Raw genomic sequence first — 27,461 nt, 5'->3', positions numbered from 1 at the left:
GAGGCAGAAAAAGAAGGATTAGGAAGTTGTAGGATATTCAAAACCTTTTCCTATTTGGCCCACACAGATCCTGCCCAAAGCAGAATTTTTAGAAAGATTACACTTAATTCTCTTACATCGCATTCACACACACATATGGCCTGAGCTGGGAATAAATGATGTAGACAGAATGCAGTGATGGGTCTTGGTTAGGGCTCTGTCCAAGAATGAGGGACAAGTGGTTTCTACTCTTGCTGCATTTAATATTTAAGCAGCATCCAACTACTAACTACTTTCGTGAGACAGCATGGTCCAGTAGACAGGGCACTGGATTGGGCATCAAAATACCTATGCTCTCTTCTCAGCTCTGCTACTGATTCAGTGTGTAACCTTGGACAAGTCACTGACACTGGTTGTGCTTTAGTTGCCTCATCTATAAAATGGGGATAATAATACTTAACCAACTTTGTAAAGCACCTTGTGTTTTGTTTACTGGTCAGCCCATACAATGATCATGACAGACCTCATACAGATGCATGTGTTGACTCATTTCAGGACCCTGGCAGAGGTTAATAGAACTATATTAGAATTATTCTAATCTGATCTTTTACAGAGGTCACAGGAGAGGGTGTGGGGCAATTTAGTTGGAGTTGGTCCTGCTTTGAGCAGGGGGTTGGACTGAGGTCCCTGACAACCCTATGATTCTATGATTCTATGAATTGCTCATCTAGCCTGATAGCTCTGTTGTACGAGATTCCGCAGGATTTTTGTGTTCCTCAGTTTCACTCTTTCCCCCTTGCCATTCAATGTGTGTATATAAGGTTGCTTGGGAGATTGTGAGGATGTTTGGGCTTCAATGGTCTGTCTGAATGACACTCAGCTCTATATCTCATTTGCATGAGACTCCTGGTTGGGTGCCCATATTTTCTTAGGGTGTGGATGAGACAGGAGCTGGGATGCAGGCAACCTGGCTGAGGCTAATTCTAGATAAGACAGAGGTAATATTAGCTGGCAGGGGAAGTAACAAGAAGGTGTTAGGGTTGCTATCTGACCCCTATCAATGGTGTGTGTTTGCCCTTTGTCAAAGAAGCTTACAATCCAGGAGAAGCTCTGGATCCCTGCTTGCTTGTGGAATTTTGGGTGAGTTACTGGCCAGAAGAGCTTTTTCTCCATCTGTACCTGGCACTACAGTTATGACGGTTTCTCTCTGATGAGGGCCTGGCCTGTGTCACATCCAGACTGGATTACTGCAGTGAGCTCTAACTGAGGCTACGCTTTTAAGACTATTAGTGCTGAAAGCAGTGGCCTGTTTGCCCAAGTCCCTGCCAGCTGTCAGTTCCCTTCTATGTGTAATTCAGAGGGTTGATATTGCTCTATATAAAAAGAAAAGGAGTACTTGTGGCACCTTAGAGACTAACCAATTTATCTGAGCATAAGCTTTCGTGAGCTACAGCTCACTCCACTGGATGCGTAATTAAAGTGGAAAATGCAGTCAGGATGTTTTTATACACACAGACCATGAAAAAATGGGTGTTTATCACTTCAAAAGGTTTTCTCCCCCCACCCCACTCTCCTGCTGGTAATAGCTTATCTAAAGTGATCACTCTCCTTACAATGTGTATGATAATCAAGTTGGGCCATTTCCAGCACAAATCCAGGGTTTAACAAGAACGTCTGAGGAAGGGGGGGCGGGGGGGGTAAGAAAAAACAAGGGGAAATTGGTTACCTTGCATAATGACTTAGCCACTTCCAGTCTCTATTCAAGCCTAAGTTAATTGTATCTAATTTGCAAATGAATTCCAATTCAGCAGTCTCTCGCTGGACTCTGGTTTTGAAGTTTTTCTGTTGTAATATCGCAACTTTCATGTCTGTAATCGCGTGACCAGAGAGATTGAAGTGTTCTCCGGCTGGTTTATGAATGTTCTGCTCTGGCTGTTCAATGATGGTCACATAAACACCACCCTATACCGGAAACCTACTGATCGCTATTCCTACCTACATGCCTCCAGCTTTCACCAAGACCACACCACACGATCCATTGTCTACAGCCAAGCTCTACGATACAACCACATTTGCTCCAACCCTCAGACAGAGACAAACATCTACAAGATCTCTATCAAGCATTCTTACAACTACAATACCCACCTGCTGAAGTGAAGAAACAGATTGACAGAGCCAGAAGAGTACCCAGAAGTCACCTACTACAGGACAGGCCTAACAAAGAAAAGAACAGAACGCCACTAGCCATCACCTTCAGCCCCCAACTAAAACCTCTCCAACGCATTATCAAGGATCTACAACCTATCCTGAAGGACGACCCATCACTCTCACAAATCTTGGGAAACAGGCCAGTCCTTGCCTATAGACAGCCCCCCAACCTGAAGCAAATACTCTCCAGCAACTACATACCACACAACAGAACCACTAACCCAGGAACCTATCCTTGCAACAAAGCCCGTTGCCAACTGTGCCCACATATCTATTCAGGGGACACCATCACAGGGCCTAATAACATCAGCCACACTATCAGAGGCTTGTTCACCTGCACATCTACCAATGTGATATATGCCATCATGTGCCAGCAATGCCCCTCTGCCATGTACATTGGTCAAACTGGACAGTCTCTACGTAGAAGAATAAATGGACACAAATCAGATGTCAAGAATTATAACATTCATAAACCAGTCGAAGAACACTTCAATCTCTCTGGTCACGCGATTACAGACATGAAAGTTGCGATATTACAACAGAACAATGTCAAAACCAGAGTCCAGCGAGAGATTGCTGAATTGGAATTCATTTGCAAATTAGATTCAATTAACTTAGGCTTGAATAGAGACTGGGAGTGGCTAAATCATTATGCAAGGTAACCAATTTCCCCTTGTTTTTTCTACCCCTTCCTCCCCCTCTCTGTTCCTCAGACGTTCTTGTTAAACCCTGGATTTGTGCTGGAAATGGCCCACCTTGATTATCATACACATTGTAAGGAGGGTGATCACTTTAGATAAGCTATTACCAGCAGGAGAGTGGGGTGGGGGGATCACTTTTGTAGTGATAAACACCCATTTTTTCATGGTCTGTGTGTATAAAAACATCCTGACTGCATTTTCCACTTTAATTACGCATCCAGTGAAGTGAGCTGTAGCTCACGAAAGCTTATGGTCAAATAAATTTGTTAGTCTCTAAGGTGCCACAAGTACTCCTTTTCTTTTTGCGAATATGGACTAACACGGCTGCTACTCTGAAACATCGCTCTATATGTTCCTATATATACCTCTACCCCGATATAACACAATCTGATATAACACGAATTCAGATATAATGCGGTAAAGCAAAAATGGTTTTCTGTCTCGTCTACAACATTGGTTCTCAAATTGGGGGCGCACAACCCAGTTATGTGGGGGGGTTGCAAGCCTGACCCCAGCGCGCTGCTGCAAGTTGCGAGCCCCGACCGTGATGCATGGCTGCGAGCCCCCTATCCCTGTGTGGAGCTGCAGGACTGCGAGCCCCACCCCTGACGCTGGATGCGCAGCTGCGAGCCTTGACCCCAGGCTTGATGTGAAGGACAACATCAGATGCACCCTTTCTAAAACAACACCAAGAATAAAACTTCTTGTGTCAAATACTGTATTAATAATGGAAATGCTCGAGGCCAAAGCAAGTTCAATATAACGCGGTTTCACCTATAACGTGGTAAGATTGTTTTGGCTCTCAAGGACCGCGTTATATTGGGGTACAGATGTAGTTCAAACCTTAGCTTCCTGAGAGACTGCCTCTCCCCCTGCTCTGCCATGACATATGAGATTAGCTGAGTCACCCAATCTAAATGTATGGGGGCCTGTTGCAGGGCATTCCCAGTGGAGGTGCTGAATTCAGAATTTGCCTTCCCCATTGATTCTACAGAGTTTGAATATTTTTGATCTTCAAGGCATGGTAGGAAGCTCATCTCTTTACAAAGACCTTTCCCTAATAAACTAATGGACATACAGTAGAACTTCACAGTTACGAACACCAGACTTATGAACTGACCAGTCAACCACACCCCTCATTTCTGACCTGGAAGCACACAATCAGGCAGCAGCAGACACCCCCCCAAAAAAGAAAGCAAATACAGTACAGTACGGTGTTAAACATAAACTAGTAAAAAAAAAAGGGGAAAATAGCATTTTTCCTCTGTATCATAAAGTTTCAAAGCTGTATTAAGTCAATGCTCAGTTGTAAACTTTTGAAAGGACAACAATAACGTTTTGATCAGAGTTATGAACACTTCAGAGTTATGAACAACCTCCATTCCTGTGGTGTCTGTAACAGTAGAACCTCAGAGCATTTTGAAAGAGAATCATGGAGAAGTATTTTTATTATTCGCTTGGTTTTTATAAATTGAAAAATAAAAATGTTAAGTGATCTATAGTCCTAAACTACAGCATGATATCTAAAATATTTCATGTACCCTTAGATTTAATAGAAAATATAACCCATTCAGTCCCCTTGTCAATGGATTTCTCATGCTTATCATTCTTTAGAAATGGACTCCTTGTAATTTAAACATAACTAATGAAAGTGCACAAGTCAACCCATCATCAAATTTTACATATGATTGTAACAAATGTATGTGAAAAATGCATCATTCTATAATTCTTCATCTGTCTTATTTGGAATGTAATGTAAATTGTTAACACACTGCATTTAAGACTGCTTATTGCTGTGTGTAGTCAACAATGCTGGTGAATTTTTATGCCTGAAAGGTTAATTTGTTCACTGACTCAGACACAAATTTCTATCTCTCAGTTTTAACAGGTATTAAACTGATGAGACATCCCATCAACTGGATGAATAGAATAAACATTCCAGATGGCTCACATAAAGGGGTTCTGGTAAACAAAAAAATACCAGAAACCTGGGTGCTGAAACTCTCTGGGGATTTAAATGCATCTAAAAGAAAAGCAATAGGTTTGCCTTAGAATGAATCATAGGCTGAGCATCTGCATTAAAGACCTTGCCCAGTCAAGCAAAGGTAGAGGTGAGTCAAAGAGGCAATATCCACAGATGGATTAAGTTTAGTCTAAAAGATTCAGAGTAGTGCAGGTTTGAGACCAAATCATTGCAACAGTTTTTGCTGTATTTTAACAGCATTAAAATCACATGAGCTCTCTCTGAGAGATTTCAGCCCCAAAATGTCAGTGGATCTCATGAGACTTTAGGCTGAAATTTCACAAGATGATACTGGAACATAGATTAAAAACCTGAAGGGATGAACTTTAAGCCCTGGTCTACACTAGGAGTTGAGGTCAAATTTAGCAGCGTTAAATCTATTTAACCCTGCACCCGTCCACACGATGAAGCCCTTTTTTTCGACTTAAAGGGTTCTTAAAATCGATTTCCTTACTCCATCCCCGCCAAGGGGATTAGCACTTAAATCAGCCTTGCTGGGTCAAATTTGGGGTACTGTGGATGCAATTAGATGGTATTGGCCTCTGGGAGCTATCCCAGAGTGCTCCATTGTGACCGCTCTGGACAGCACTCTCAACTCAGATGCACTGGCCAGGTAGACAGGAAAAGGCCTGCGAACTTTTGAATTTCAATTTGCTCTTTGGCCAGCGTGGCAAGCTGCAGGTGAGTGCAGATCTCATCAGGAGAGGGGACCATGATGGAGTCCTAGAATCGCAAAAGAACTCCAGCATGGACCGAACGGGAGATACAGGATCTGATCATTGTATGGGGAGAGGAATCCATGCTATCAGAAGTCCGTTCCAGTTTTCAAAATGCGAAAACATTTGTCAAAATCTCCCAGGGCATGAAGGACAGAGGCCATAACAGGGACCCGAAGCAGTGCCGCGTGAAACTTAAGGAGCTGAGGCAAGCCTACCAGAAAACCAGAGAGGCAAACAGCTGCTCCGGGTCAGAGCCCCAAACATGCCGCTTCTATGATGAGCTGCATGCCATTTTAGGGGGTTCAGCCACCACTACCCCAGCCGTGTTGTTTTACTCCTTCAATGGAGATGGAGGCAACACAGAAGCAGGTTTTGGGGACAAGGAAGATGATGATGATGAAGTTGTAGATAGCTCACAGCAAGCAAGCGGAGAAACTGATTTTCCTGACAGCCAGGAACTGTTTCTCACCCTGGACCTGGAGCCAGTACCCCCCGAACCCACCCAAGGCTGCCTCCCAGGCCCACCAGGCGAAGAAGGGAGCTCTGGTGAATGTACCTTTTAAAATAGTATACATGGTTTAAAAGCAAGCATGTTTAATGATTAATTTTCCCTGGCATTCGTGGCTCTCCTGGATGTACTTCCAAAGCCTTTGCAAAAGGTTTCTGGGGAGGGCAGCCTTATTGCGTCCTCCATGGTAGGACACTTTACCACTCCAGGCCAGTAGCACGTACTCGGGAATCACTGTAGAACAAAGCATTGCAGTGTATGTTTGCTGGCATTCAAACAACATCCCTTTTTTTCTCTCTGTGTTATCCTCAGGAGAGTGATATCATTCATGGTCACCTGGTTGAAATAGGGTGCTTTTCTTCAGGGGACACTCAGAGGTGCCCCTTCCTGCTGGGCTGTTTGCCTGTGGATGAACAGAAATGTTCATTGCTGTTAGCCACAGGGAGGAGGGAAGGGCTAGCCACATGGTGGGGGGAGGCAAAATGTGACCTTGGAACGAAAGCACATGTGCTATGTATGTAATGTTAACAGCAAGGTTTACCATGAAAGAGTGTACCCATTGTTCTATAAAATGTGTCTTTTTAAATACCACTCTCCCTTTTTTTTCTCCACCAGCTGCATGTGTTTCAAGAATCACAGGATCTTCTACTTCCCAGAGGCCAGTGAAGATTAGAAGGTGAAAAAAACGCACTTGCGATGAAATGTTCTCTGAGCTCATGCTGTCCTCCCACACTGACAGAGCACAGATGAATGCATGGAGGCAGACAATGTCAGAGTGCAGGAAAGCACAAAATGACCGGGAGGAGAGGTGGTGGGCTGAAGAGAGTAAGTGGCGGGCTGAAGAGAGGGCTGAAGCTGAAAGGTGGCGGCAGCGTGATGAGAGGAGGCAGATTTCAATGCTGAGGCTACTGGAGGATCAAACTAATATGCTCCAGCATATGGTTGAGTTGCAGGAAAGGCAGCTGGAGCACAGACCACCGCTACAGCCCCTGTGTAACCAACCACCCTCCTCCCCAAGTTCCATAGCCTCCTCACCCAGATGCCCAAGAACGCGGTGGGGGGGCCTCCGGCCACCCAGCCACTCCACCCCAGAGGATTGCCCAAGCAACAGAAGGCTGGCATTCAATAAGTTTTAAAGTTTTAAACTTTTAAAGTGCTGTGTGGCCTTGTCCTTCCCTCCTCCACCCCCCCCCCCCCCGGTGCTTCTCTCCTCCACCACCCCTCCTGAGCTATCTTGGCAGTTATCCCCCTATTTGTGTGATGAATTAATAAAGAATGAATGAATGTGAAGCAACAATGACTTTATTGCCTCTGCAAGTGGTGATTGAAGGGAGGAGGGGAGGGTGGTTAGCTTACAGGGAAGTAGAGTGAACCAAGGGGCGGGGGGTTTCATCAAGGAGAAACAAACAGAACTTTCACACCGTAGCCTGGCCAGTCATGAAACTGGTTTTCAAAGCTTCTCTGATGCGCATTGCGCCCTCCTGTGCTCTTCTAACCACCCTGGTGTCTGGCTGCGCGTAACCAGCAGCCAGGTGATTTGCCTCAACCTCCCACCCTGCCATAAACGTCTCCCCCCTACTCTCACAGATATTGTGGAGCGCACTGCAAGCAGTAATAACAGTGGGAATATTGCTTTCGCTGAGGTCTAACCAAGTCAGTAAACTGTGCCAGCGTGCTTTTAAACGTCCAAATGCACATTCTATCACCATTCTGCACTTGCTCAGTCTGTACACAGTTCCTGACTACTGTCCAGGCTGCCTGTGTACGGCTTCATGAGCCATGGCATTAAGGGGTAGGCTGGGTCCCCAAGGATAACTATAGACATTTCAACATCTCCAACGGTTATTTTCTGGTCTGGGAAGAAATTCCCTTCCTGCAGCTTTTGAAACAGATCAGAGTTCCTGAAGATGCGAGCGTCATGTACCTTTCCCAGCCATCCCACGTTGATGTTGGTGAAACATCCCTTGTGATCACCAGAGCTTGCAGCACTATTGAAAAGTACTGCTTGCGGTTTATGGACTCGCTGGCTTGGTGCTCCGGTGCCAAGATAGGGATATGGGTTCCATGTATGGCCCCACCACAGTTAGGGAATCCCATTGCAGCAAAGCCATCCACTATGACCTGCACATTTCCCAGAGTCACTACCCTTGATATCAGCAGATCTTTGATTGTGTTGGCTACTTGCATCATAGCAGCCCCCACAGTAGATTTGCCCACTCCAAATTGATTCCCGACTGACCGGTAGCTGTCTGGCGTCATAAGCTTCCACAGGGCTATCGCCACTCGCTTCTCAACTGTGAGGGCTGCTCATCTTGGTGTCTTTGCGCTTCAGGGCAGGGGACAGCAAGTCACAATGTTCCATGAAAGTGGCCCTATGCATACGAAAGTTTTTCAGCCACTGGGAGTCATCCCAGACCTGCAACACTATGAAGTCCCACCAGTCTGTGCTTGTTTCCCAGGCCCAGAATCGGCATTCCACCACATGAATCTGCCCCATTAGTACCATGATGCCCACATTGCCAGGGCCCGTGCTTTGAGAGAAGTCTGTGTTCATGTCCTCATCACTCTCGTCACCGCGCTGAAGTCGCCTACTTGCCTGGTTTTGCTTTGCCAGGTTCTGGTGCTGCATACACTGCTGGATAACGCGCGTGGTGTTTAATGTGCTCCGAATTGCCAAAGTGATCTGAGCGGGCTCCATGCTTGCAGTGATATGGCGTCTGCACAGAAAAAAGGTGCGGAACGATTGTCTGCCGTTGCTCTGACGGAGGGAGGGGCGACTGATGACATGCTTACAGGGAATTCAAATAAAAAAAGGGCGTGGTTTTATATCAAGGAGAAACAAAAAGAACTGTTATACAGAATGGCCCCCTCAAGGATTGAACTCAAAACCCTGGGTTTAGCAGGCCAATGCTCAACCCACTAAGCTATCCCTCCCTCTGCTATTTCAGGCAGGACTGAATCTCCACTAAAGTTTTCAAGGTGCCCCTGACAGACCTCACCAGAACGATTGTCGGCCGTTAATTTCACAGAGAGAAGGGGGAGCAAATGAATACAAAACAAATCTGGTCTATTTCTTGTCTTGATCCACTCCATCTGTCTTTTACATCTTTGGCTGGCAGCAGCCGGTGCAGTAGGACTGCTAGCCATCCTCATCTCCTGCCTGCTCACCATAAGATGGTACAATAGGACTGCCTGCAGGACTAAAGAGAATGACCTGGTCGAGTCACCCCTCATTAAGTCCCTGCGCCAATGTCTGCCCAGGCGCTCCTGACCGACCTTACCGAGGCAGCCAGGAGCACCTCGGACACAATGACAATGGTTTTCAGGCCTACTGCACCATCTGCTGTCACAAGGCAATGGGTTGCTGCTGCTGTGTAGCAATGCACTACCGCGTCTGCCAGCACCCAGGAGATATACGGTGACAGTGAGCTGAGCGGGCGCCATGCTTGCCGTGGTATGGTGTCTGCACAGGTAACTCAGGAAAAAAGGCACGAAACGATTGTCTGCTGTTGCTTTCACGGGGGGAGGGGGGGGCTGACGACATGTACCCAGACAATGTTTTTTGCCCCATCAGGCATTGGGATCTCAACCCAGAATTCCAATGGGCAGCAGAGACTGCGGGAACAATGGGATAGCTACCCACAGTGCAACACTCCGGAAGTCGACGCTAGCCTTGGTACTGTGGAAGCACTCCGCCGAGTTAATGCACTTAGAGCATTTTGTGTGGGGACACACACACTCGAATATATAAAAACGATTTCTAAAAAAAGACTTCTATAAATTTGACCTAATTTCATAGCGTAGACATACCCTGTAGCAAGTCTGTAGGCATAGGTACCATTCCATAGATTCAAATCCAAATATTCACACTAAAATTCAAAGGAGCTGAATTTGAATTTCCAGTTGTGGCCTACCTCTACAGGTAAGAAATGACATTGCAGAGGCTACAGCAGCTATTCGTCTTTGATAATTATGAAACACAATTATTTTCTGGCTATCTCCACTTTATTTTGAGAATAATAGTATAACACAGACAAACACCACTGTGACTCAGCCTGAAATATCTTTATGCTGCTGACCTGAATAGAATGATATGAGAGGGTAATAACTGGTTTCCCAACCTGATTTCTCCATTTCTTGTTGTTTTACATGGATGTGACCTGGAAAATGATATCCCTTTCTCTTATAGGTGCTTTCAAAACTGAAAGATAAATTTTGGAGTGAAAAGAGAAGGGGCAAGAAAGCCATGTCTTGTGAAGGTAGTCAGACCTTTAAGAAGCAGAAGTGAAGAGGGCTTTTAGCTAAACTTGGGGTCTGCTTTTTCTATTTTTAAATTGAAGAGCTGTATCAGTAGATTTTAAAAGTGAACTTTTACCCATGTTGATCACAATAATCTTCTGTTCTTACTAAAAGGAAATATTGTGATAATTTACACACCATGGTGTGGTCACTGTTGCTGAATGTTGACTTTTTAAATGCTAATCTTTGTGTAGTTCATGTAAGTTCTTTCTGACTGCTCATTAAGAGTGAGAATCATATGTTTTTAAAGGATGCATTCCAAAATCCAATGTATTTCTTCATTTTATCAAGCTTGCTTGGGAGACAACAGTGAATGCTAAACTTCTGGTCTGTCTATTTTAATTTTTAGTGTCCCTTTTACTATTCCTCTGGATATAGCCATACAAATGTACATTTCAGAAAATAGCATAATAAAGATGAAAAGTGAAAACAACTTTGAGAATGGGATGGCTCAGCTTTGAGTGTACAGCTGGGGCTTTATACAACCTATGGCAAGGCTAGCATGTGCAAGTGACATGGCAGTGATCATAGATGGACTTAAATGAAGAGGTGACGGTAACAGTATTGTCACCCCCAAATGTTCAAAAATCATGAGATTGGCTTTAAAGTAATGGGATTATGTAAAAATAATAGATTTGGGGTTCTTTTTATTTGCCTCCTGCTAAGTACTAGAATTAATTTTTTACTATTTCAGGAGTCAGCATTTGGGAGGAAAATACCAGGCAGTCCTCAGATGGACTGGGGAGCAAGAGGGCAATGCTACGTTATCTGCCATTGCCTCCTATTGCTCCTGTTGGAATTCTGAAGGGATAATAGTTGTTAGGCCATGTCTACACTAGCACTTATGCTGGCAAAACGTATGTCACTCAGGGTGTGAAAAAAATACTCCTCCCCCCCCCCCAAGTGACATAAGCTTCCCTGGCACAAGTGGTAGTGTGCACAGCACTATGTTGGTGGGAGACCCAGTCCTAAATGTTGACAGTAGAGACTCTGGGTGTATTGAGAGCCCAGTGAGGGGGTGCCAAGCCCAATGAGCCAGGAGACGATACATGAACACATTTTGAATATCTGCACAGTCCATTGCAAGTGGCATCTTGGTGGGTGAAGTTTGTGAATTTTGTGGGCAGAGCTTAGAAGAATACCACCATGACATTCCCCTGGTGTTATCTGGCCTGGTGATATGCTAGGTGATATGCTAGGTCACCTCAATCTTTGACTCTGGGAGCCAGCCTTACCCTGCTTTGCTTTGAGAACCCCCACTCCTGGGCTATTCACACACAGCCTCCGGCACGTAAACTGCTTGGATTATGCAACAGAATGACACTAGCCAATATCTCCAGTCCCAGACACGACCCTAGGAACCTCCGTCTTGCAGTGTCCAGTTATGCCTGCTGGACGCTGCAAGTTTATATGAATTAGTCAATTTAACAAAGAAAGTGACATGTACCAGGCTTGTTATCCCAAGGGGAGTCTCTGACATGTTTCAAACCAAATGCACTGCTTCAGGTAGAATAAACAAACAAATTTATTAACTACAAAGATAGATTTTAAGTGATTATAAGTCAAAGCACAAGAAGTCAGATTTGGTCAAATGAAATAAAAGCAAAATGCATTCTCAGTTGATCTTATCACTTAGATGCTTCTCACTACAGGCTGGCTGGTTGCCCTTCAGCCAGGCTCTCCCCTTTGATGAGCACTTCAGTCACATGGTGGTGATGTCTGTAGATAGAGGTGGAAGAGAGAGAGAAAAGCATGGCAAATGTCTCTCCCTTTTATCATGTTCCTTCTTCCCTCTTGTCTTTGCCCCCCACTTCAGGGTCATATGAGCATTACCTCATCATAGTCCCAAACTGACCAAAGGAAGGGATGTGTGTGACTCACTCGAGAGACCAACAGATCCTTTGTTGCTGCCTAGGCCAGTGTCCTTTGTTCCTGTGAGACTGGTCTGGGTTTGTCCCATACATGCCCTGATGAGGTATGAACTGCCCCTCTGTTCTTGGAGAGTTTTTTCCTGGGCTTGTTTTAAGCCACGAGGACACATTTTCAGCCTCATAACTATATACATGAAATTACAGCCCATAACATCACTATAACAAAAATGTTCTGTGCATCATGAGCTTTCTGAAGACACCTGACATGACAAACTTTGCATTGGATACCACACACAATCATATTATAAGGATGAACATAGGTTCATCAAGTTATTGTCTATAGCCCCCACAGGGAACAACCCTGTCTGATCCTATGGAATGGAAAGGGGTGCTCAAAACACCTTAAGTAGACTATATTTAATTATACGGTAACTGAATGCAGGAGACAAGCCTGGGCCCAAGTCCAAAAGCACAGAGTGTGAAACAAATATCCATGATCTACGTGATCATAAACCTTCTCTTGATCAAGGGAAATCAATCCAATGTACAAATTAAACATTTTTCAGTTCAAAATTGCATCCTGCAATAGGAAAAGGTTATCAAGAATGGACCTGTTGGGAATGCAGTAGGCTTGATTAGGGTGCATGACTGAACCAATTACAGTTTTCAGTCTATTTGCCAAGGCCTTTGAAAAAAGTTTATAGTCATAGCAAAGCAGGGACACAGGTTTCCAAGCCCCCGTTTCTTAGGCAACAGGGTAAGAACTGCCTGATGACAACTGAGTGGCAATATTTTGTCTCTGATGCTTTCCTGAGAAACCTGGAGCAAGTCAGGCCCCAAAAGGGTCAAAAAGGTCTTATAAAACTCAATAGGCAAATCATCAATACCAAGTGCCTTCCGTGGAGCAAAGCCATTTAGGGCAGAAGCTGGGAGGTATTGCCAATTTAGAGAAGGACCGGGATATCATACAGGAAGATCTGGATGACCTTGTAAACTGGAGTAATAGTAATAGGATGAAATTTAATAATGAGAAGTGTAAAGTCATGCATTTAGGGATTAATAACAAGAATTTTAGTTATAAGCTGGGGATGCATCAATTAGAAGTAATGGAGGAGGAGAAGGACCTTGGAGTATTGGTTGACCACAGGATGACTATGAGCCACCAATGTGCTATGGCCATGAAAAAAGCTAATGAGGTCTTGGGATGCATCAGGTGAGGTATTTCCAGTAGAGATAAGGAGGTGTTAGTACCGTTCTAGAAGGCACTGGTGAGACCTCACCCAGAATACTGTGTGCAGTTCTGGTCTCCCATGTTTAAGAAGGATGAATTCAAACTGGAACAGGTACAGAGAAGGTCTACTAGGATGATCCGAGGAAGAAGATTCAAGTTGCTTGGCTTGTTTAGCCTAATCAAAAGAAGGTTGAGGGGAGATATGATTGCTCTCTATAACTATATCAGAGGGATAAATACCGGAGAGGGAGAGGAATTAATTAAGTTCAGTACCACTGTGGACACAAGGACAAATGGATATAAACTGGCCATTGGGAAGTTTAGACTTGAAATTAGATGAAGATTTTTAACCATCAGAGGCGTGAAGTTCTGGAATAGCCTTCCAAGGGAAGCAGTGGGGGCAAAAGACCTATCTGGCTTCAACATTAAACTCGATAAGTTTATGGAGGAGATGGTATGATGGGATAACATGATTTTGACAATTAATTGATCTTTAACTATTCATGGTAAATAGGCCCAATGGCCTGTGATGGAATGTTCGATGGGGTGGAATCTGAGTTACTACAGAGAATTCTTTCCTGGGTATCTGGCTGGTGAATCTTGCCCACATCCTCAGGGTTCAGCTGATTGCTATATTTGGGGTCGGGAAGGAATTTTCCTCCAGGGCAGATTGGAAGAGGCCCTGGGGTTTTTTTGCTTTCCTCTGTAGCATGGGGCATGGGTCACTTGCTGGAGGATTCTCTGCACCTTGAAGTCTTTAAACCATGGTTTGAGGACTTTAATAGCTCAGACATAGGTGAGAGGTTTATTGCAGGAGTGGGTGGGTGAGATTCTGTGGCCTGCATTTGTAGGAGGTCAGACTAGATGATCATAATGGTCATTTCTGACCTTAATATCTATGAGTCTATCTATCTATCAGATCCTGTTCAGGTCTGTCCACATCCAATATTGAGATCCTAGGAACATCCTCAAGGAGCTGCCAAATCTCAGATGGGCTACATAAGCTCTGTGGCATACAGGTCTGAGAAAACACTCACAGCGAACTTCCTAACTTTACCCATCCTGTGAGGCAACCCAGGCTCTCCCAAAATAATTGAGAGTCTCAAAAGTAGATATCTTGTCAAAGGTGAATGTTAAAATTCCAGTATGGAAGACAGTCTTGGATAGAAACAGAAATAAGCCCAAACTATGATCTGAAATCCCAGTAGGGAAAACCCAACTAGACAGGTAATGAGGTAAATGATCATTAAAAACACAAAAATGTTTCAAATGAGCCACAGAGAAAGAGCTCACCCTAGCACCCAACGAGGTGTGAAATAAGGGTGAACACTAATAAGGGTGAAAATGTCGCCATACATCAGTTAGGTCTGAAGCCTGTAAAAAAGTTGCAAATTGATGAGCAGATAGTGTATGTAGTTCCAAATGATTGTTATCCAAGCTCTCATTAAATTAAATTAAAATTACCCCCCAAAATTAAAATATCACTTGTCAAGCAATTTGTCTAAAGAGCACCCAAGTTCACAAAATCACACCCTGTCTTTTCCTATAGTAGGAGCATAGACATAAATTTTAAAAAAGGTGATATTGTTCAAAAGTATCTTGAGCCATCAATAAATGGCCTGGAACAACTTCCTGCACAGCTACTGAATCAGGCTTCACCCTGTGCGCAAAGAGAATGGCAACCCTTGCACTTGCAGAGGACCCAGGACTCAAAAGAACCTCCCCTCTCCAATGAGCAAGCCAGTTAGTTTGGTTGCCTGCATCTGTGTGAGTTTCTTGCAAAAATTAAATGTCCACCCTTTTCTGGGACAAGTGCTCAAAGAGCCATATATTTTTTTCATGTTCCAGCACCCACTCGCATTCAGACAGCAACACACAAAATTATCCATCAGATCAGAACTCATCAGAAAAAAATAAGAAAAAAACAAAGAGAGAACCCCCCCCCCACAAAAAACCCTCATGCAAAAGTACCACTTCTCCTTTTCCATTAATCCCCAACATTTCCACTGGTCAAAGAGACACACACATTGATCATCAGTTTTTTCTACCCATACCCCTTCTTTTTGACAAACTCAGATACAGAGATACTTCTCATAGTATACTGAGCAGACAACAAAAACAGATTAAGGTCAGAAAACCAGTCTGTCACCTCTACTCCACGTTTCCCCTTTGTCTCACCCAGAAACCTATCAATAGTGTCCAAGATGTATGCCCACTCAGGGAATTCAGGACCCAAAGAATTTGTGAGTTCATCATCCCCCACTCTCTGAATGTGCATCACTACCAAGCTTGATGGGGGAAACCTCAGAGAGACTAGTGGAGGGGGTGGGGGGGCTGCTGGGACCGAGGAGGCAAAACTACACCCTAAGAATTCTCCATGCCCCCAACCAAAGAACCACCATCAGCAGCACCCTCAACAGCATGCTTCCCAGCTGCCCTGACCAAACTAGCCAGCTTCACTGCACCCTCTGAAACTGGAGCCCCCTTTGCCTTCAACAGCTGCTTTTTGCTTTGGGACTTTGCCAGCATATCAGAATCCTCAGCCAGGGCCGCCAATTCCATAGCAACAGGCTCAGTCTCAATTTGCAATCAGGCTCAGGCCGAGAGGCAACTGAGTCAGGAGCCAGAGAACCAGCAATACCATCTCCCCCAGGTTGCTAAGGGGGCACTAACACCCCAGAACCAACATCTCAGAGACATCTGGAGCCTGCTGGTACCCAGACTCAGCCACAGCCACCCCACCCAGTGCTTTACTCTCAGAAACCCCTCACTCCCAGGACAGGGTCACCATTCCCAGGGGAAGCCTGCCTCTTCTCAAGGAACTGATTAACCAGATGTGTCAGACTCCCACAACAAAAACAGGCCATGTCCTCGGTGGCAACAAGCACAATATAGTCATAGTCCCCAGTCCTATACTTCAGGGAAACTTTTAGAACTTCAGAAGCAGTGTTTAATATCAGATAAAACTGCCTATGAAAGGACAAGGCATGCCGAACCTGTGGGACTTTACAGGTGGTCTGGGGAGCTTACCAGAACTCACCAGGTGTCTAGCCTGCTGCTCATTTCCTATGCAAGGAGGAACATTAGAGATGATGACTTTAACAGCAGGTGTTGAGAGGGGCACAACCGAGACAAAAACACCCCACAACAACAATCTTCTCCACAACTGCCTGCTCACAAGGCTAAGTGTGCTCACAAACACTATACCATATGAGAGGCAGACCTCACATTTTTTAAGCCAGTCACCTTCCCCACAGCTTGAACACACATTACATAGAGACAGTGTCTGGAGGCAAAATCGGCAACCCATGGCCCCAGTTTAATCCCTCAGAATCCATAACAAAGTGAGGTCTCTGTCCCTCTGGGCTGGCCATGCCACCCATAGGGCAAACCAAAGCTTTCTAAAGTAAGAGAAGGAAATTAAACCCACAACAACCACCAAACTAAAACATACACACAACCCCCGCATCTTATTTCCCCAACAGAAAGGAAAACAGAGGGAATTGCAAAGCACACTAGGTTTGCCAGCTTTGATTGGACCTATTCCTGGAGGTTCATCACATGACATAACCTTTAATGCCTGGAGACTCCAGGACAATCCTGGAGGGTTGGCAGCCCTAAAGCATGCCTACTCTTGGGTTCATTCCCAAACATTCCCATAATCCTCTGGGGGACATTCAAAGAGACACAGAGAGAGAAAGTCTGACATTTGAGGTAATGTTCGGGATTCAGCCACGGGAGCTGGCAGTATAATCTGGGTCCTTCTCTCTGGTCTGATCTGGTTAGGACATTTCTTGGGATCAAGATGAAGAAAGTTCAGAATCCCAGGAGACAATTGTGTGTGGCAGCCATTATGGTGCAGCTTGCTCCAGTACCCAGGTGTTTCCCCCAAAGTCTCTTTATTTAAGGACCGCAAATGGAATGAGGGGAAGAATAATCCATCTCCTCATTCATTTGTCCAACAATTAGGCCTAGTTCCTGACACACGAATTTTGGTTCACTGATTTCTGGTGCCACACTTTTCTTGTTTACCAGGCACGATCTTAACACAGTCCTTGAGTTATGTCAGAACACCTTTTTGTTTAGACTAATTCAGTGTTTCTGTCTCCATTGCATACCTTTTCCCATCAGTATTTGTCATTACAGGTTATTGTGAGATTTTATGAACTTTCACATACTTTTACAATTGAGCTCACAATTAGGATAAATTTGTAGGCCAAATTATTACAACAGAGTTTACCATCTAAACTTAAAACAAGAGACAACTGATTAATACCAAGAGACAGATGGGGAAGTATAAGGAAACAATGGTCTGGTCTACACTGGGGGGTGGGGTGAGCTGAGTTGGGTGAAATTATACAACTTCAGCTACGAAAGTAGCGTAACTGAAGTCGATGTACTTAGAGCTACTTACCGCAGTGTCTTCACTGCGGTAGATCGACTGCTGATGCTCCCCCATTGACTCACCTACGCTTCTCGCTCTGGTGGAGTACTGAAGTCGACAGAAGAGTGCTTGGTGGTCGATTTATCGTGTCTTCACTAGACACGATAAATTGACCCCTGCTGGATCGATCACTCCGGAGGTAAGTGTAGACATGCCCAATGAGACAATATTTGTCACTATCTCTCCCCAACACACACTCCTCTCTCTCTCTTTCTCCTTACCTTACTTTTTTACCTTCCAATATGCATTTCTCTCAATACCTCTTGCTTCTCCCTTTGCATCTCATGAACAGAAAAAGCCATTCCATTTTCTTATGTATTCCTGGCTTTTCTTACAAAAGTGCCAGAATACCCCTTTCCCTTGGCAAGCTGGTTATCTGCTACTGCCTTCCTGGCTCCTCATAGCCGGAAATACTCCTTTCTCTCTTGTGTAGCATCCCCTCAGTGGCTTCTCTGGACTCTAGGAAGCTAGATCACACCAGGGAACTACGTACCTGGAAATTAGGCAATTACTCAAGAGTTAAGGCTAGTTTGTAAAGGGGGAAGTAACTCTACATCTTGGACAGAGAGTTGTTTATTACTTAGGTAACCTTATTGTTGAATATGAGATTTGTGGATGATACAATAGTGTGTCTTTCTTGTTTGCTGAGAAAGAGTTTATAAAGCAGCATAGCAGTTGGGGCTTGTGTCCCAAAATTCATCTTCCTATCATTATTTTTTACCATGCATTTTGTCATACAGAAAAAGACAGTTAATACAATAGCACAGGATCAATATACAAAAGGCAATTGAATCAAATGCATGCAATGTAATTCAGAGCTAATTGAGAGATGTTCTATATTATAAAATCCTTATTCGCACCTACGTATTGCGTAGGTGTTTTGTACAAGTACGTCCTTTTCTATTCACAATTCTATGTGCTTGCCTTTTTTTCATTTTCATTACTCTGGGTTAACACTTAAATTGTTCCATTGAGAACAGGAGAACAGGATTTATTTGCTGAAGTATGACAAGGAGAAATAAGGCTAAGAGAAATACAGTTCAGGCAGCTCCAATTGCTAGCACAGCTGTATATTTTGTAATTTGTTTTAGTTCTTTTGTTCCATTCCTTTAGTAATTTAATAACAGAAAAACAAAGCTCATGAAAGCTAGGAATGTATTGGGGGGTCAGAGAGGGAAATTTGTGCAGTGTAACTTGGAGCAAGAAGGAGGTTAAGATAATATCAGAAGCATAATCAACTGCAGTATTCTCAGGGCCTGACTTATACCTATAGTGTGTACTGTATAATGTATGGAGTTTTGAGAATAGCATTTTATCTGTATAGCACAACTTGCCCCCTTCATCATAATACACATTACACAGGGCACTTTGGGGTTATTAATCCAGTTCAGCTAGGCAAAATGAAATCTATTTCAGCCAAGCATAGCAGCTCATCTGTCAATTAGAAATTAATAGAACTATTGTATTTAGTTTCTCGGGGCCCCAAGGGAAATTTGAACTTGCTGCTCCAACTATTTCGCTAATAATAATAATAAAAAAACCAGTATTACTTTTTATGCCATGAAACCCTGCTGTAAATAAACTGTCTCCCTCTGTGTAATTAAAATATAATTAAGGATGTAATACAGTTTTGGGTACTGTTTATGGTTGAGTAGCATTTTCCTGTCATTCAGCATGTCACATTTACTCATTGACAAGGAGCAGTGTTTGTCACCAGGATACAGAGTTACTGAGAGAGCACTGTGCATTTTACATGCCAGTTATTGTTTCAACCAGCTAGGGGACAGAACCATTTTAGCCTTCTTTGACAGCTCCCTGCTTGAGATCTGGGAGGTAGGCAGGCATAAGCCCACCCAGGTCTGAAGGCCCCTCCCCCATCCTAAGGGGAGGAGTGCCAGGGGATCCCCTCAGTGTCCCCAATCGTAGTCCAGGAGGTCTCAGATTCTGGTGGTTCCTTCCAGGACCAACCTCTGGTGCACCGAGGGGGGCTCCACCACCTGCATACCAAGCTAGAAGATATGCACCCTTGGTGGCCGCCATGGACCTGGTTGCCAAAACCAGCTTTCAGGTCAGGCCTAAACCCGCACCAGGTTGCCTGGGTCCTGGACCACGAGGAGCTGACAGGACCACCTGGAACTCTGGCTCACAGAACACCAATCCCATCAACCTCATATCGAGGAGAGGGAGGAATGACTCAATGGTCAGAGTATACATCTGGCCTGACAGCGGACAACCTTGGCACACTCCTCGCCCGAAGATGACAGGTTCAGTCAGGGTCCAGTTGAGCTTGACCAAACACTCCACAGAAGTGGACAGCACCTGGAGAAAGGCCACAAACTGGGGCGTAAAGCTGAATGCCCGCAGAGTGCCCAGGAGATACCCATGGTCCTCCCTGTCGAACACCTTCTCCTGGTTCAGGGGCAGGAGGGTGAATGACAGACCATCCCTACACCTGAGTTTGAGGAGGTCTGGGACCAAATAAAGGTTGTCAAAGAGGTTATGGGACGGAATGGTGTAGGTCTGGTTGGGGTGGACCACATCTGCCAGCATGGACCCCAGCTACAGCAAGATGACCTTTGCTATTACCTTATAATCTGTGCTGAGGAGTGAGACAGGACAGCAATTCCTAAGGTCGCGGAAGTCCCCATTCTTTGGTAGCAAGGTGAGCACAGCTTGCCTGCACGACAGGGGGAGGACCCCGCTCCCCAAGGATTTGGCCAGACAGCGACAAGGTCCAGGCTGAGGACCACCCATTCGCCTAGGTCCTCCAAGGGCTCCAGGGGGACTGTGATGGGGTGTACCAGCCCCATACTGGGCTGCCAGGGGCAGACCAATCATTGTGGGCCCAGGAGGCCACACCACCTCTTCCCTGCTGCATATGCTCCAAGTGGAGAACTCAGATAAAAAGAGGCAGCCCAGGCCAGTCAGGGGGGTGGGGATGGATGAAGGAGGAAGGGAGCACACTGCTGGCTCCTGCAAGGATACCTGTAGCACCCCTGGCTGTAAAGCCTGGGGACACGGACTACCTGCCAGATGACCCGCCTGCCATGGAGACCGCTATGGAAGCTGAGCTGCCACCCATTGAGGAAGCTGCCTAAACTATGCCCCAGTCACAAGAGAGGTGAGGTCTATAGACTAATTGTTTGCTTCCCTTGCCCTGCCCCAGGGTTGCAGCCTGCTTGCTGCTTTGCCCTGGCCAGGGGGCTAATTCACCAGATGGTTTGATTGTTTGCTGCCCCAGCCATGAGGCTGCCAGGCTATAGAGATTACTTACTTACTTTGCCCTGCCCAGGGGCTGCAGCCTGCTTGCTGCTTCACCCTGACTAGGGTGGCTAATCCCACAGACTGTTTGATTGTTTTTCTGCTCAGAATACATGGACCACCTGTTTAGGTGACCCCATCTGGGGGTTGGGTCACACTTGGCAGAGATCACCCGCTTAATGGGGAAGCCCATGACTCAGCAGTGGAGTGGGCCACCCCCATACTGGACTGGCAGGGGTGCCCCAGCTTGACCAGAAAGGCCCCGCTTGTCACAGGGACATACATGCCTCCCACTACCAGGCCCTTCTCCACCGCCTCCTGGGCGGCGGCCTCCAATGCCAGGAAGAAGACGACCTTCCTGTACAACTTAGAGGCTGCCACCATGGCCGTGGGCCCCACCATCTGCACCAACACACACACACGTGGGACTCTATATGGGGCGAGGCGGGCACCAGGAGGCACCGAGCAGGGTGGGAAAGGAGGGCCCTGGTTGCCAGGGCTGGAAGTAGAGGCAGGGGTTGGGGCAGGTGACACAGCAGTGAGTGAAGGGCTGCAGGCACCTGGGCGTATGCTCTAGGAGCCCAGGGAGGTGTGCCCCCAGAGCTGGTGGAAGGAACAGCAGGGGAAGGGGTATAGGTGGCTGCAGCTGATCACGGGGCCACGGCCAGGGAAACAGCCACTACCACAGGAGGCTTTGCCTTCCAGGCTGGGCTCTTGCCCTTTTCCTTACCCTGGCCCTTTTTACCAGCTGAGGGGGCTCCCCCCAAATTGGAGGAGAGGGAGCCATGGCAGCACCGGAGTCTGTACCTGTGCCATCACCACCGGCACCCCAGGGGAGGCTGTAGCAGATGAACTGGTGGTGATGGTGGTCCAAAGGGTAGCCGCAGGGATAGACGGGGAGTAGGCAGAGGGGGTGCAGCAGGTCAATCCGAGGAGTCCCACCCATGGTCTCCCCCACCTTTCTTGGAAGGGATAGGAACTAGCAGGGAGGGAGGGGGAGAAGGAAGTGGCAGGGGGAAGGGAAAAAGCCAACCACCACTCCCTGCTAGGCTGCAGGTAGGGGAGGAGGGTGCCAATAAGGGGGGGGCATAGGAATGTCAATCAAGACAGGGAAGTGGGGTGGCTGCGATCACCAGCGTGTGGTGAAAATACCAGCTCCTCTGGCTGCACTGGGGAGAGGATGGACTACAATATCATAGGGGGGTGCAGTGAACAAAGGGGGGCAACATAAAAGGGGAAGGGTGACAAGTGCTTAGGGAGGGGACATGGGCACATGAAACAAGTGGGCTGGGCGAGGTGGAAGCAGAGGAAGGTAAGGGGAAAAACGGAACGGGCTGGAAGCAGGCTGGGAGTGGGCCAGGAAAAGCACAGGGATGAACTGCAAGGGCTAGGGCGGGCAGGCAACCTAAAAAACATTCGAGGGTGGGACAGGCAAATTAACAGAAACCCCTAAGGGGCCAAGGCAGAAGTTGGGGGAAGGAAAACAAAATGGCAACAAGGGGCAGACAGGGCAGGCAGCAAGGGAAGGGGGGCAAACTGCAGGAAGGCCAGTGGGCAAAGCAGAGGGTGGGGGGAGCCACTCATCAAATGCAGCAGTGGAAGGGAGGGCAAGTCCAAGGAGAGAGGAAGGCACATGCACCCACGAGAGCTTGCATTACACAGTCTTTGCTTGCTGCTCCAGCAGTCCCAGATGGTGAAGAAGGGCGAGGCAAGCGGCTGAGGTGAGGGGTTAAGAGTGGAGTCAGGTAGTAGGTGGGGTTAGTGGAGGGAGTGGCAGTGGTGGTGGGAGGCAGATGGACTAGGGGAGGGCTCCATGCTGCTCCCCCTGCTCCCCACAACAGCAGTAACTACCATAGGTGCCGACTCTATGGGTGCTCCAGGGCTGGAGCACCCACGGGGAAAAATTAGTGGATGCTCTGCACCCACAGGCAGCCAAGCTCCCCTCCCTGCCCCACCTCACCTCCTCCTCTGCCTCCTCCCCTGAGCGCGCCGCATCCCCGCTCCTCCGCCTACCTGCCAGCGCTTGCCGCTGCCCAACAGCTGTAGCAAGCTCTGGGAGGGAGGGGGGAGGAGCGGGAACGTGGTGCGCTCACAGGGGGAGGCGGAGAAGAGGCGGCGCTGGGGCGGGGATTTGGGGAAGGAGTAGGAATAGGGGCAGGGAGGGGGCAGAGATGGGGCAGGAACTTTGGGGAAGGGATTGGAATGGGGGCGGGAGGGGGCAGGGCAGGGGTGGAGTCGGGGTGCGGCCAGGAGCAGAGTGGGGTCGAGCACTCACCAGCGCCAGTAGAAGTCAGCGCCTATGGTAACTACCACCGCCACAGGACCAAGGACGAAAGAGTCACTCAGTCCAGCAACAAACCGCCTCCACAGTGTCCTGCAGCAGCCCTACATGCTCCCCCAGCAGGGGTCCTCCTCTTCCTCCTCTTCAAGGGCAGCAGCAGGCACCCAGGCAGCAGCAGCAGCAACCAGAAAGACGACACAGAAGATGGCAGCAGTGGGGTCACTCGCTCCCCTCCAGAGGGCAGGCCAGCAGGGCCCCCAGGCAGAAGCAGCAGCCAGGGAGACAACCAGCCAGTAGGACAGCAAAAGGGGACTGGCCACGGGGAAGCTGGGTAACAACACTGAGCCAGCACTGTGGTCATAAGCACATAAGAATGGCCATACTGGTCCATCTAGCCCAGTATCCTGTCTTCTGACAATGGACAGTGCTAGATGCTTTAGTGGGACTGAACAGAATAGGGCAATTTATCAAGTGAACCTTCCCTTGTCATCCAGCCCCAGCATCTGGCAGTCAGAGGCTAGGGACACCCAGAGCATGGGGTTCCATCCCTGACTATCTTGGCTAATAGACACTGATGGACCTATCCTCCATGAACTTATCTAATTCTTTTTTGAACCCAGTTATCCTTTGAGCCTTCACAACATCCCCTGGCTATGAGTTTAATGGGTTGACTGTGTGTTGTGAGATGTATTTCCTTTTGTTTTAAATCTGCTGCCTATTAATTTCATTGGGTGACTCCCAGTTCTTGTGTTATGTGAAGAGGTAAATAACAGGATTTTATAGCTCTCTATCATATTCTTCCTAAATCATCTCCTTTCCAAGCTGAATAGTCCCAGTCTTTTCAATCTCTCATCATATGGAAATTGTTCCATACCCTTAGTAATTTTTGTTGCCCTTCTCTGTACCTTTTCATTTCCAATATGCCTTTTCTGACAGGGGGCAACCAGAACTGCATGCAATATTCAAGGTGTGGGCATACCATGGATTTATATAGTATGATTATAATGTTTCTGTCTTATTATCTATCCCTTTCCTAATAGTTCTTCACATTCTGTTCGCTTTATTGACTTCCACTGCATATTGAGCGGATATTTTCAGATAACTATATACAATGACTCCAAGATCACTTTCTTGAGTGGTAACAGCTAATGTAGACCCCATCATATTGTATGTATAGTTGGGATTATGTTTTCCAATGTGCATTACTTTGCATTTATCAATTGAATTTTATCTGCCATTTGGTTGCCCAATCATCCAGTTTTGTGAGATGCCTTTGTAACTCTTTGCAGTCTGCTTTGGACTTAACTATCTTGCGTAATTTTGTATCATCTGCAAACTTTAACACCTCACTGTTTGCCCCTTTTTCCAGATCATTTATGAAAATGTTGAACAGCACTGGTTCCTGTACAGATCCATGGGGAATGTTGTTATTTACCTCTCTCCATTCTTAAAACAAACTATTTATTCCTACCCTTTGTTTCCTGTCTTTTTTAACTAGTTACTTGAACCATGATAGGACCTTCCTTTTTATCCCATGTCTGCTTAACTTGCTTAAAAGGCTTTGATGAGGGATATTGTCAAGCACTTTCTGAAAGTCCAAGTACACTATATGCAATGGATCATCCTTGTCCACATGTGTATTGACCCCCTTCAAAGAATTCTAATAGATTAGTGAGGCATGATTTCCCTTTACAACAGCTTTGTTGACTCTTCCCCAACAAATCGTGTTTATCTATGTGTCTGATTTCCAATTTTTAAAGGAAGCCTTTTTGCTTCCAATCATCTCTTACTCTGTTGCTTAGCCACGGTGGCATTATTTGGGCCTCTTACTAGTTTTTTAATTTGGTGGTATACATTCAATTTGAGCCTCTATATAGGTATTTTTTTAAAAGCTTTTATGCAGCTTGCAGGCATTTCAGTCTTGTGACAATTCCATTTAATTTCTACTTAACTAGCTTCCTCATTTTTGTGTAATTCACCTTTCTGAAGTTAAATGCTACTGTAGTGGGCTTCTTTGGCATTTCCCCTCCCCCCCAACAAGGATGTTAAATTTAATTATGTTATGGTTGCTATGACTGAGCAGTTCAGCTATATTCACCTCTTGGACCAGATCCTGTGTTCCACTCAGGACTAAAACTAGAATTGCCTCTCCCCTTGTGAGTTCCAGAACTAGGTGCTCCACAAGCAGTGAACCCTAATGAATAACTCTAGAGTAGCTCTCATGAACAAGAGCTGTGTTTAATTGATGGTATAGGCACTGACTTTTATTTTTTCCTGTGGGCACTCCACCCCCACTCTGCCCAAAGGCTCTGCCCCACTCAACCCCCTCCCTCGAGGCCCCGCCCTCACTCCACCTCTTTCTGTCCCTGCTCTGCCCTCACCCCCGAGGCCCCGTGCCAGCTGCCGAACAGCTGAACGGCAGCCCAGCTGAGCAGCTGTGGCTGTTGTGTGTTGACCACCCCCACTATTTTTTTTCAGGAGTGCTTGAGTGCTGGAGCACCCACAGAGTTGGTGCCTATGCCTGATTCTCTCCTCACTTGTAGCAGCGTAAATCAGGAGCAACCCCAATGAAATCAGTGGAGTTACACTAGTATACAATTAATGAACCACAGGTGGTTCACCAGTCTGGGAGGCAATCTAATGAGTGGCTCTGTGGTTCACCAGCAGATATAAACCCAATCTGACAAGCTATAGAAGGCACCTCAGACTGGCAATGCCAGCAAGAATCGGAAACACACTTCTTGAGTTGTAGAGGGTACTAAGCAGGGTTGAGTCTAGCTGGCATAGCTATACTAGCAAAGGCACTGTGGTGTAAACAAGACCTGCACTAACCATGTTTTTGGGCAGTTAATTTCCCTTGTTTCTTGAGGAAGAGGTGTTAGTGAGGGGGCATGATTGGAGGGAACCCGTGGGAGGGGAATGATCTGCCACTTTAGCTACTAGCTCTGCCCTCCTCCTGACCCCACCATTCCCAGTAGGGCTGGAAGGGCCATGGGAAGAAAGGAGGATGGTAACTGATGGGCTGTGAGAAGCACATCTACCAGCTGGAGGCAACAAGAGGAATAGCAGGGAGCTCCAGACTTTGTGTCTACTTCAGGGAGCTAGTGTAAAGGAAGGGGCTCTGCACAGCCCTCTGCAGTACAGGAGTGCCGCCAGCTAATTAAACAAAAATCTTAAAACACAAAAATCCAATTCTGTTCTTAAAAAAGGTAAATTTTATTAATAAAAAAAAGAAAGAAAATACATCTGGGAACTCAGGCTTTTGCTAGATTTAAAAAAAAAAAAGCAACTGCAAGGATTAAGCATCAAGAATAGGTTTCTTGAGGTCCAGCTTCAAGGTTACAAGCAAAACAAAAGCACCAGGGTTAGCACAGGGGAATCCACAAGCCATAATGAAATACAAGGAATAAACCTCATCGCGTCTTCCTAGACATTTCCTGATCTACTTAGATATCTAGGGTTTTAAATAAGTAGTTTCTGGGTATGATACTGATGATTTTTTCATAGCTGGCCCAAGCTCTTACAGCATAGCTCTGTCCTGTCTGCCTCTCCCTGGGAGAAAAACAACACACAGACCAAAGGGGAATCTTTGTTTAAATTTTTAAAAGTTCTAGTCTTCCCATTAGCTTTTTTGGCCAGGTGCCCACTCACTTCCTTTTACCTGTGCATAGCAGGGAGACTTTTTAACCCTTTATAGGTAGAGCAATTAGAGAATAGCTACTAAGAGGGATTTTATAGCTACTGGCTGGCTGGGTGTCCATAAAAGGGAGCTCTCCCCCCTCCCCCCGTCCCGCTTTTCATTTATCACACAAGCAATTGGCAATCAATTACAACAGAGGGACAAATTGTAGTCCAGACAAAGCCTTTGATAACAGGAAAACTAGTGAAATGATAACATCACAAGTCAAGAGACAGAAAATTGAGCAATGGAGAGGG

General features: G+C 46.2%; 1 long non-coding RNA gene across 1 annotated transcript in view; it reads left to right on the top strand.

Annotated features, from left to right (window-relative positions):
• LOC311516058 overlaps nucleotides 1-7,402 on the top strand; it is a 100,380-nt gene extending 92,978 nt beyond the window's left edge. The window contains exon 3 of the long non-coding RNA XR_014710309.1: nucleotides 6,754-7,402. This is a non-coding gene — a long non-coding RNA (uncharacterized lncRNA). The remainder of the gene's footprint in view (nucleotides 1-6,753) is intronic.
• Nucleotides 7,403-27,461: the final 20,059 nt, after the last annotated feature.

The sequence above is a fragment of the Lepidochelys olivacea genome (genome assembly GCF_965140295.1).
Source record: "Lepidochelys olivacea isolate rLepOli2 genome assembly, chromosome: 2".
Classification (NCBI taxonomy): Eukaryota; Metazoa; Chordata; order Testudines; family Cheloniidae; genus Lepidochelys; species Lepidochelys olivacea.
This window is presented reverse-complemented; position numbering and strand designations above follow the sequence as displayed.